Raw genomic sequence first — 12401 nt, 5'->3', positions numbered from 1 at the left:
CTATATTACTTTTCTGTCGTTTTCTAGACTCCGTGTCGTTGACCAAAATCAGGGTCAACATTCTGGTGCTTTCATTGAGAGACTTGAATTCAAGAAAATCTAATGGCAAAGACTACCAAGAAGACTGGACAGGCTGCCGCTGCACCGACCCAGCCTCCTCCCCCAAATGTGGCTGAAGATGAACCTCATTTGGAGTTTGATGAGGAAGAGGTGGACTCTGAGACCCTGAAGACAACACTGGGGGTGTTGCAAGAAGAGTTGGCCACTCTGAGGGCCAATCAGGAGAATGCCGCCAAGATAATGGCGTCACAGCAGAGGGAGATAGAGCGCCAGCGCCAAGAACTGAGCGAGCGACAGGCGGAAATGGACCGTCAGCAAAGGGATGCCATGGAAGCCCTTGAAGCAACCCTCCAGTTGGCTAGGAATCAGGCTGTGCTGACCTCGCAGCTTGATCAAGCCCCAAGCGGGCCACCTCACAGGGGTCCCAATCCTAGCCCTCCGCTCCAGGCAACAAGCCCTCAGAGGCCGGAGCAGCCACCTATGCCTCAGGATGATATCCCACCTAGGGATCCTGAGATGCAGCCTCCATCCCAGGCTAGTCGAGCCAATCCCCCGCGCCCGAGGCCGAATATGGCCGGGCAACAACCCCGTAGCCCTAGACGCCCAGGGGGTAAAGAGCCGCATCCACCGAGTAGGGGGCAGTGTCCTACTGCGCACAGAAGGAACAGGCTTTGCGGTCAGGGCCCCCCCATGACATGACAATGCACGGGGACCCACCGACCAACGCAGGCCTCCCCCTAACTCCCGGGAAATGCCAGCTCAAGGAGGCAACTGAGGAAATAGTCGGTCGCATCATAGCCAGTCACGGTTCAGAGATGGCCACGGCTACAATGTGGCCAACTCAGGCAGAGGAAATGTTGGTCGGAGGAACGAAGAGAGAGGTGGAGGCAGGATCCCCCCACCTAGAGAAGACCGACAAGCAGGTCATAATGCTGGGGGCAGCCCAGACAGAATAATGTCTTTAGCCGGCTCAGAGCTAGCGAGCAGCGGCGAAGAGACGATGACTTGAGGGATGTACTCAACGACTGCCGAGAAAGACATGATGAGTACATTCCCCTGGCACCAGAGGCTCCACCAATTCCGGAAGCCGTTCAGGCTCAAATCGATGTTTTGAACCAGGCTGTACAGCAGCTGGTCGGGGGACGGACATCACACATCGAGAATGATCGAAGGAGAGGCATCCCTTTCGTACATAGGATTGTTGTGGCAAAAACGCCCAGCAAGTTCAAGATGCCAACTCTGGAAAATTTTGACGGGTATGGAGACCCGGTATCTCATGTAAACAAATTTGAGATACAGATGGACATTCAGAAAGTCTTTGAAGATGCTCGCTGCAGGATCTTCCCAGTGACCCTTTCTGATGCCGCCCAGGAGTGGTTCTTTAAGTTTCCTCCTGCAAGTATAGTATTATGGGAGATGTTCGTAAAGGAATTTTACGGACAGTTCTACGGGGGTCGTGTGCACCCCACCGAGGCGAACCAACTCATCAAGATACGCTAGAAAGAGGAGGAGCCCTTGAAAGAATACATGCAGCGGTTCATGCGAGCCGCAGCAGGAGCCAAGACTGTGGGCGATGAAGGCAAGATGATGGCCCTAACCACTGGGGTTAGGCGCCATTCTCCCCTCTGGAGTTGCCTCAGGAAGCATGGGGTTAAGAGTACCCAGGAGTTTTTAGATAGAGCTGATCGGTACATCAAGCTCGAGGACGCGATTACCAACGAAGGGAAATCGCCAGCAAAAGACAAGGGGCCCAAGGAAGAACCCGCCAAAGCCGCCAACGGGTCTAAACCCAATGGCAACGACAAAGGCAACGGGAATGGCAATGGCAAGAATGGTGGAAAGCGGGTGAGCGGCGAACCTTCGGCCTCCGAGAGTAAAGGCCCCAAAAATAATCGGTATGAACCGAAATTCACCAATTACACCGCCCTTGTTGAAAGCCGAGCCGAGGTTCACCAAGTGACCAGCTCGAGCGTGCCCTACAAACGACCCGCACCAATAAGAAAAGATATCTCCAAGAGAGATTCAAGAAAGTTCTGTCGTTATCATAACGACTATGGGCACGACACCAATGAGTGTAACTAGCTGAAGGATGAGATTGAGGTCCTGATAAGACAGGGACATTTAAGAAGATATGTACGACTCGCGGGAGGTTCTCAATGAGAAGCTCCAGGTGGCAACGAGTCGGCGCCTGCACACCAACGCTCGCCACCTTTACAGCCAGCTCCCGTGGCAGGTACCCTACAAGAAAAAACAGTATTCTTAACACTTAAAAACTGCTAACCGGGACTATTGATAACACTTCTGAAAATGCTAACATAGCCCCTGTTATTAAAAGTCCAGTGTTTTCTATAACAGTATTTGAATGTTATGTTCGATGTTATCTTAAACTATTCAATAACACATTTTTAGGTGCTATAATATTCAAATAATAACATTTAGATAGAGTTTTTGGTTATAAATTTGAAGTTTAATCTTATACTTTTTTCATAACACTTTTCAACTGTTACATTTGATTAATTTAATAACATTTTTAGTTTGTTATATTATATAAATCATAACAATTTGTTACGCTTATAATATGTTTCTAAATCATAACATATTAAGGTTTTTTATTGTGATAAGAGTACTTATAAGTTTTTTTTTTAATTAAAAGATTTTCATTATTGTATTTTGATAAAAAAAAATCAAAATTAATCATAAAATGAAATTCTCAATATATTGATAAACCATAAGTATTAAATTAAACAATAACTAATTCAAACTATGAATGTTTCTATTTCATGAGATCTTAGTTCTAACTTAAGTTTGAAAGCATAACATAATAAAGTTTCTTGAACATTTTTTACTTCAAAAATGAAAAACAAAAACATTACAAGATACACAAAAGTAAACCATGCATGAAACTTGCTCCATCCTTCAATTCATCATCCTTTGTGCACTTGTCTGGAAGACAAAATTCTCACATTCTATGATATCCCTTTGGGTCTGGTTGACAAGTCCTGGAAGTGATCTGAACCTAAAACAGCAGATATGGACATTAGACACATATTATTTCCCTTAAAACCAAATAGATTATTACATAGATATGCATGAACATCAGATGAGATGAACCTCATACCACTAGCTATTTTGCACAGCTTAATGATTATATGTGCTAAAGACAAAAAAAAATGGAGATGCTTAAAAATTAACAAAGACCTGTAAAAGATTTCATTAACCCACTTGGAATCCAAACTAACATGTATTTAGCCCAGGTAATGAATGAATGCTATACTATAATTTTTACAGACTTATAATACCTCACCAACATTCATTGCTTCATCTGTTAATGCAGCCACTGTAAACACAACTCCTAACAAACCCTCAACAGCCAGAGTTATTGCATGACCTTCACTAGCAACTAAGACTGTAACAAACCCATGGACAAGGCAAGCCAAGATGACAACCTAAGCAGTAACAAGTTCCTGAAATACCATAAAATCAACTAGCAAAGAAATATGAAAATATAAATAAGCATAATAGAAAACAAAATGAAGATTCAAACAAAGCTTGGGAACATCTGCAAGATGAAAACTAAAATAAATAAATAATATAACAAGTGAATGCAAATCCAATCCCATAACTATCATATAAACTATAACTTACCAAAGCTATAAATAAGAAAAGAGAATACAGTGCAAATAAAATCAAACTTGTCAAACAACTTGCTGCCATTAAGACATTATAGTTTTTCAGACAGTAGGGAGCAATGAAGACATAAAGTGTTTCATAACTTTCTTCATAAAGCAAGGCAAAAGCATGATACATTACAAACATAATCAAGCAAAGTTTTTTTTTTTCAAATAATAAAGAAAACAGCTATATGTCTTTTACTGATATTAAAACAAGGAAATACAAATCAATGCAACTTAATCTTAACTAGAGTTTATAAGAGCAAGCATATTCCTACTGAATTCTCAATAACTTAGTAATATAATCAGAATTTGGTATTATTCCATTGTATGCACTACTAGGAAACAAGATCTTAATCATATTAAGTCACACAATAGCCAACACATATATTAACATCAAAATAAAATAATTATAATAAAATCAATGATATTACCTCAAGATCTTAATCATATTAAGTCACACAATAGCAGAGTGAAAAGAGCTTACCCCACAGCTCAACAACATTTTCCAATTTCTAAAAACAAAATCTGAAATAGAATTGAATAGAATCTAAAATAGAAAGATTCAGATTTTACCCAAAATTGCAGAAAAAAAAAAGATGAGAGACTTGGATTTCTAAGAGAAAAATCTAAAATGACAGAGAGTAATCTATATTCATAATTCTACTTTGGTTAGGAGTGCCCAGCAAGAGTAATAGTTGCACACTTAATTGCTACATTGTACCTATAGAGATGAAATGATAAAAGAAAAATTATGCCAGGCATAAAGAGTATAAGCAAGGGAAAATGATTTCACAGCACAATAAGATTAAAACAAGTGGAATTATGTATATGTATAGGACAATGGTGATGAATGAGAGAGAAAGTATGAGTGCTGGGGCATTGTAACTAACTAATGGGGAAGTTTTGGTTTTATTTTGAAGCGGTGAATTACCAATCACTGCTCTAAATCCCCTCTATTATGAGAATAATGTATGGGGCAGGGGAATAAAAACTACTGCTCAAACAAAAAGTTTCCACATATTGCAGTAAAAAGAATCATCTAGTTGTTTTTTATGCCCTGTTTTCTTAATTTGTTTTCTATTTCTATTGTTGCCCTTTGCAACTACTTAGAAAATAATTCCCTTATATTGCTCTCTAAACAACTTCAGAATAAAGGAAAAGCTAGAAGGAATCAAATAACTCAAGAAAATAAAAGGCAAAACAAGAAACTAGAATACACTCAAGCCATATATTATAACAACTCAATGACTAAGAAGCAAAATAAAATAACTCAAAAATTATACCAATTCAGAGAAATAAACAAGAGATAACAACTATAAATTCCAGCTACCTGAGTTAGCAAATAGACATATATACACATTCATCAAATTAAACTACAACAATCATAAAAAGCACAACCTTTTATTTACTCTCTTGCTAACTAAACTATGAAAAAGAAACAACAAGGTTTGTACATGAAACAAAGAAAGTTCAAAGAAAAGTTCAGAAAAAAGAGTTAACAGTATGAATGCAGTCCTAATGGAGTGACTAATAAACCTTTTAATATGTGGACGGAAAGAGAGGCATACTTGGTTTCAAATATGTATCCAAGGAAAAAGAGTCCATTCCAGAGTTGTCTGATTATTTTGTAGGCAACCCTGTATTAACACAAGTAATTAAGTCAAAAATTTCAACACTCAATAGCTTTGCAAGTTGCAATGGCCAAAATTAGAAAAAAATCACTAGTTTCCATATATCTCAAGTTCACATGTTGTGCTTACTTCAAAACTAAGAGAACAAAACTAACAATTGTATTAATGTTAATCAATGCAACTATTTTAATAGTAAATTTTAATATATTAATACGCTAACAAAAAAAATCGGCCTTTAATACATTTTCATTTATAAGGGTTGTCGCTCTTTAACTTTCATCCCGCTTGTTTATGCTAAAATTGGTAGGAGAAGGGAGAAAAAGTATATTCTGTTAAAAAAAACAGTTTCATAGCTTAAGTTGCTGTTTATTTTCAAATAAAGGGAAACTAAAAACAAAAAATAATAACTGGTAAAAAAATATAGTGGAATGGTTATATTTACAGTCTCTAGAGAATCCCTTTAGCTGCAGAACCATTTGTCCAGCGTGAATCCCTTTAACACAGCTACTCCAGTAAACTTTATATGCATCAACAATATAAATGCAACCTTACAAAGATTGAATTTAGTCTGAGTATTCATGTACTATATATAGTACCAAATACACTTATGTTCATCACTATAACTTATACTTAAATATAACTAAAATGAATTAAATAATGGCTATGGTATTTCAATAATTTTGTATAGAAGAGAAATTACATTGAGAAAGCACAAGAGGGAACCAGCCAATGAACCTGCAACTACGAAAAGTGCCAAAAATCAGAAGTCGAAAATCACTTGCCCAACAGCAAAAGAGTCAGAAATTCTTTTCATTTTCAACATGGTTCATAACCCATTTGAGTATACTATTTTCTAGTTTTATTTCCAAAGATTCAAGATTTAATTATCAAGACAATCGACTAAAATTTAACCAATTTCATAATTGCCAAACCCAAATCTCATAATTTCATTTAGTTTCTTCCACATGTAGTAGTGACCCTTCACTACAAAACCCCCAAAAGAACTTAACTTTATACAGTGATTTAAGTTTTGAGCTAGCTAACCCTTTCAATGTTGATTTTGAGGTTATGTTTGTGTTTGGGGTTGATTTTGATTCTGGAGAAGAAGAAAGGCTGAGAGAAGAAGTAATGGGTGAAAAAGTATTCAATAATTAAAGAATTAAAGGAATTTTTTATCAAGTAAATTGAATGCAATATGCAATTTTTTAGCGGAGTCAGGAGAACGGCCAGATTAAAACTAATACAACCCTTCTAATTGATGATACATAAGGAAAACAAACACCAATGCAAATCCTTAGCAAAGAATGTAAAAATTACATTATTAATTGAGGCCATCAGAACTCCAGTTGTAACATGGTAATAGTTGACATCCATTGAAATTCAGAAAAGTTTGACAGTTAGTGACATTCAAAAGGCAAAGATAAGTGATGAGCATGGACCATATCAAATTAAAGGTTCAAGTTTATTTGTCTATTTTGAATTATGATAATATGGAACGTAGCTTCTACAATTCAAACTATGGTGCCAAATTATTTAAAGAACCTCATGTATCGGCCACTTAAAAAAAAATCTGCATTAACAAAATTGGTCTTTTCCTAATTCAAATCCCAAGTTATTGTACCACCTGTTTATTATTATTATTGTTGTTGAATGAACATACCTCATCACTCTTAGTAGAACGAGATGGAGGGACTGGAACAGGAATCTTGGGTGGTGGATGACTACCTGCAAGGATAGCTACAGAGCTCAAAAAAAAACTTGGACTTTTTTTTTTCGAGGATTCACAGGATACAAATTATTTTTCGGGGCAAGATAAATATATAAAATTGTGTGTGTGTATGGGATTTATATTGCTAGAAGAATATATATTAAAACCTAATGAATAAAACAATATTAAAAGAATAATACAGACCGTCAACACCAACAGGCCAAGCTGGAGCTTTAGTTAGAGCATCCAAAAGTTGCAAAATAGCTTGATCCGCTTTCATGATGGAAATCGAGAAACCTGACAAGGATAACAATGAGAACATTTTTCTTATGTTTTATAGATAAGTTATTTCTTACTTTCTTTTTAAATCCAGACCTGCCATATCAAGAGAAGTCATAAATGATCCTGTATACACTCTATCAACCGCCAGTCCATGCTCCAGCTGCAACTTTGGTATTGCTTTTCCAAAAGCAATCATCAGTTCCATCACAGGAGTGGCACCTAAACTGCAATGAATAAGCATTTATTTTATAATTCATTCAAATTTGGATGCATCATAGTAATTTAATAACCATCTCTACATTCATACGTATTTTAGCCTCACAATTTGATTCTGATAAAAAAAAAATACACACATACAAGTTGCACACACATCTATAAGTTTATATAGATGAAAATAAATTAGCATAATCTACCCGTTAATCATTAGGACAACTCTGTTTCCTCTCGTAATCGGAACATAGTTGGTCTCCTGCAAACAACAATATTTGGACAATGTGAGATTGGATATCTTGTAAGATGAAATTCAAAATGTTTTCACTATAAGCTCAGCAATGCCTAATATCTAAAGGGAGTGAGAGACTTGAGCAAAAAAAAAAAAATAAACGGAGTGCAAGAAAAAATTATAATTTTTTTTAATATCAGGGGGATACTTTTAGAAGAGTGCTGGGAATGGGAAAAAAAATAGTGGGTGTAACATTACCCACCATAATTTTTTTTTGCTATTTTTCTAAATAACAAAGCTAAATATGTTAGTAGAATATAGAGAATGGAACACAGGAACTGAAACAAATATGGAATTGAATCCAAAATATGTTGCAGATTCATGTGTCTTTCAATTTCCATTTACCATTACTAAAAAGGCTACCAAACTAACACCCCCTGTAATCATAGCTTCTCCCCTTCCCTCCAAAACCTTTTAAGAAATCAAATACCAAACCCACCTTCTCAACATCAATTTTTATAACAAGTTTCTTGCCATTATTCTATAATCACCTGACACTTCATTATTTTAATGGCTGATAATTGATCACAGCCAACTCAATAGTAAATTATTTTAATTAAAAGTGTTAAATAAAAATAAAAACTATATATCAAAGAAACCATTGTTACCTGATCAAATAAAACCCTATAGGCATTGAGATCGTGATACAATGCACGCCCTTTGCTGCTACAGTACTCCAGAGCTTGTGTCAGATGCAAAGCCACTCTCAATCTCATGGCCCATTTCACTGGTTGAGCATCCCCTATAACAGTGCAATCATAAGAAACAAACTATCCAAAAAAAATCACAAAATCATTCTTAACTAAATTCAATTCAATTGAGTCGTGAATGAACATTAGAGGTTTATTTGAGAGAAGAAATATCAATTCATAAGCACTACTTTCCATCAATAGCACTTCCAAAATGATAATCAAGCAAGTACTTGGGCAATTAAGGCAATTAAATACCAATATTATATTTGGAAAGACAACCAAAAAAAAAATTACTTTTTGATTCATAATTGAGTTGCCTAGACATAATTAAGGAATTCATCACAGCACAACATCAATATGAGAAATGAAAAAATAAAATTAGGAATTTTGAAATCTTAAATTTCATGGCAAACAAACAACAATCAATTTCACAAAAAATAAGAATCATCAATTCAGAATTAACAAACAAAACTTAAAAAAATACATGAAAGAAAATACTTGAGAAAAGCTATACAAAATATGCTGTGAAAAATTGGGCCCTCTTAAGAGAAGCTACATAAACATTCATCACATACATTGAATATAATAACTTCAGCATTGAGCCTAGGAAAGTTGTGTATGTGCATGCAAAAACCAATAAATCACATAAACTCAGACTGCTAGATCGTTGTGTAAGTTATTTTAACTAAACAAAAAGACAAAACAAATAAACTCTTACTGCTAGATCATTTGCAAAAATCAAATAGTGTTTGCATTAGATATCAAAAGGATTTTAGATCAAGGTTATATGTTTGCCAATGTTAAGTCAAATCGTCAGCTGCTTTACTATCTAATAAATCAGGCAAAAGGTCAATACATATACGAAATGATAAGCATTAATCTCTTCTTGTGTAGGGATATATTCTTTAGAGGGATTGTATGACTCTTCGTGACCTAAAAGAGGGGAAATTTTAACAAAAAATTTATAAAGAAAATTATGAAAAAAAGGGCTAAATCCTATGTTGATTTTCATTCCAGAAAACAGGTGATCAGTTGTACCTGGCAATTTCGGCTTCGGTGCAGGAATATAAGCTAAATGCCCAGACTTTTCGTTAGAGTTGGATTCATCTCCTCACAAGAGGTAGACAGATGGTTCTTCTTTAGGCTCATCAAATTTAATTAACCCCTTACGAATAGCCCGACAATAGCGAACAACCTGTAGATACAGCAAAAGTGCAACGCCTGAATAATTAAACTCATGTTTGAAATTCCTTCTATTGTTCTATCTCAGCAACCAGTAGGTGAAATGAAAGCTCAGAATGAAAACATAACATAAATTTCATTCATTACATTAGAGATAAGAGAAAATACTAAAAAATTTACCAACTTCTATATAGAAACAGTGAAGTTGACAATAGCATACCATTTTATCTTCGCTCTTTGCACGAGTGAAGCGTCTCTTGGGTTCAGGTGCATTTGAAAGGGGATGTTTAGCACCATCCCATTTGAACCAGTCAACATAAGGCTGCATTTGAAACACAGATAATTGTATGTGAAAAGAATCTTACAAACAATTGACCAATAAAATGGACAGCTAAATATATACATACCGCATATGGATCAAAGTCAGCATCTGGTGCCTTTCCTTCAAGCAATCTACTAATAAGTTTGGTGTCTTTCTTTTTGAGTTCTACAATCTCATCATTATAATCATCATAAATTTTGTGCCTGCAATATAGTAAAAATGCACCAAGCAAAAGTGAGGCAACATAACAACAAGAAAACATATTTAGCACATAAATGGTAGAGCACATGTATCCTAACGATGTAAAACTCACCAACTTTTGGAATAATCTGCACTCCCAAGGAAAGACTGCAATTTATCTTCTTTTTCTTTCTTTTTTATCTTTTTCCCAGAAATATCATAACCAATATGTTTTTCATCCCGATACCACACCAAGGGCACATCTCCAATTGTATTTCGAGGAGCAACCTACTTTGATGTAAACAAAAGAAGAAGTAGCGGTTGAATAAATTCAGCCAAAAAAAAAGTAACTAAAAGCAAAACATTAGGTGTTAAAAAACAAGAAAGGTACATATTTTCATAAGCAAAATAACACACAACCTCATCTTCAGAAGAATCACTCTCTTCAACTCCTGGATGAGCATCAGAGCTATCACTTCGGTTCTCATGACTATGATCATCAGCCAAACCATCGCCATTTCTGGTGTTGATGTTGTCCTATCGTGATTAAACTTAAATGTTAAAATGCAGGTGCAGCTAAGTACCAACACCATGGTGCTATTTAAACAAGAAAAAATTAAATTTTGAGCAGGGAATGAAAGGGTGAGTAAAAGTTGGGATAATGAACAATATGCTTCCCACCGTTTTACTGAACATCTCTTCATATCATCTTATATAAGCAGTAAACGTGAAGAAAATCAAAGTAAGACATATTCTAGATACCTGATCTTCGGATAAATCAAGTTCAAACACACACTCAATTGAAAAATGTAATGTAGTACCATAGAGTCTACTTCAAACCCAGAACCCCAAATCTATTTTTTTTTATTTATTTTTCCTTCAAATGCAAACCCCAAAACTGAAAAAATAAGAACCAATCCTAACCAATAAACTAAATCAATTTCATATAACACAACCAGACCTAAGCCAAAAATTGGTAGAAAAATATTAAAAAAAATCATAAACTCTTTGTCAATGTCGAAGGAGAAATAAAGATTACCCTTTTTATTTTGCTATTCTTCAACGAGGGAAAAGTGTGAGAGAAAGTTCAAAAAGAAAAAAGCATATGCAAAATAATCTAATGAGCCGCAAGTCATCTCTTTTTCCAAACAAATTGAAACAAAGAATGAAAAAATCGCTTTCTAAATCAAAGAAAGACTCACCTCAACTACTGCGTGGAAGACATCAGCCCTGAAAAAAATCCCACCGACCCTCCAAGAATGGCGACCTGATTAGCTTAAACAAGTAAAAATCCCATAAAAATTGATGCTTGGAAAAACCCCCAGAATCCTTAAACTGAATAAATAAATAATCCCAAATTCAAAGCTCAAATGCTAGGTCTTATCAACTACAATACACAAATTCTTAAAACTTGAGACTCACAGCAAGAAGAAGGGATTCGTTAGCGGTTAGCCTCTCCATTTCTTGGGCGTAAGCAGCTGGAGCTCCTCCCTGTACAGCCTACTGGACCATTGCTCTGCAAGTCAATCTCCATCGGAGTCGGCGAAACATGGGGAGGGAAGTTGTGGTAGATGAGACGGAGGAAGACAGCCACGCCGTAGACCCAAGAGTCGAGCCTCCCTGTCACACGACCCAAGCCGCAAGCCCCATCACCTTGTTACACACCTGCAACAAACAGAGAGAAAGAAAGAAAGATTGAACGAGTGAGAGAGAGAGAGAGAGAGAGAGAGAGAGAGTTACTGAGTGTGAGAGAAACAGAGGAGGCATGTAAAGTTATTAGGGATTCAACCTTAGAGATTGCTTTTGTGTTTCATTTGGCGCCTGTGTATTTTATTTACCGCCCATTTTCCGTGTCTTTTTCTATTACCATGCGACAATATCACTTATTAAAATATGCTATATTTTAATGTAATATATGGGCATAATTGTTGTAGTGTATTCACCATCTGTGGAGGCCCACATCTTGCAGGAGATATTGAAAAAGCGAGGGAACGATATGCTTGAACCCTGCGCCACGACCAGGACATCGAGATAATGAGTGTCAAGGATCGTGCACCAAAAAAGGCTCAAATAGAGGAGGAACTAATCACCTTCTTTGACGACGATGCCCAGCATGTACAATTCCCACACTCCGATCCGCTGGTCGTGGATGTACAAATTGCAAATAT

General features: G+C 36.3%; 2 long non-coding RNA genes across 2 annotated transcripts; both read right to left on the bottom strand.

Moving 5' to 3' along the window:
- Window positions 1-2847: 2847 nt before the first annotated feature.
- LOC133821465 (uncharacterized) lies at window positions 2848-7525 on the bottom strand. Its single transcript, XR_009887596.1, has 5 exons — window positions 7449-7525; window positions 7278-7370; window positions 7026-7090; window positions 3360-3524; window positions 2848-3076 (listed from the first exon to the last, which is right to left on the bottom strand). It is a non-coding gene; the product is annotated as an uncharacterized LOC133821465 (long non-coding RNA).
- A 2925-nt stretch (window positions 7526-10450) lies between these two features.
- LOC133821464 (uncharacterized) lies at window positions 10451-11510 on the bottom strand. Its single transcript, XR_009887595.1, has 3 exons — window positions 11436-11510; window positions 10654-10770; window positions 10451-10521 (listed from the first exon to the last, which is right to left on the bottom strand). It is a non-coding gene; the product is annotated as an uncharacterized LOC133821464 (long non-coding RNA).
- Window positions 11511-12401: the final 891 nt, after the last annotated feature.

This window comes from Humulus lupulus, chromosome 3 (genome assembly GCF_963169125.1).
Source record: "Humulus lupulus chromosome 3, drHumLupu1.1, whole genome shotgun sequence".
NCBI classification, from domain to species: domain Eukaryota; kingdom Viridiplantae; phylum Streptophyta; class Magnoliopsida; order Rosales; family Cannabaceae; genus Humulus; species Humulus lupulus.
Note: the sequence above shows the minus strand (reverse complement) of the source record. Positions and strands in the feature narration are given on the sequence as shown.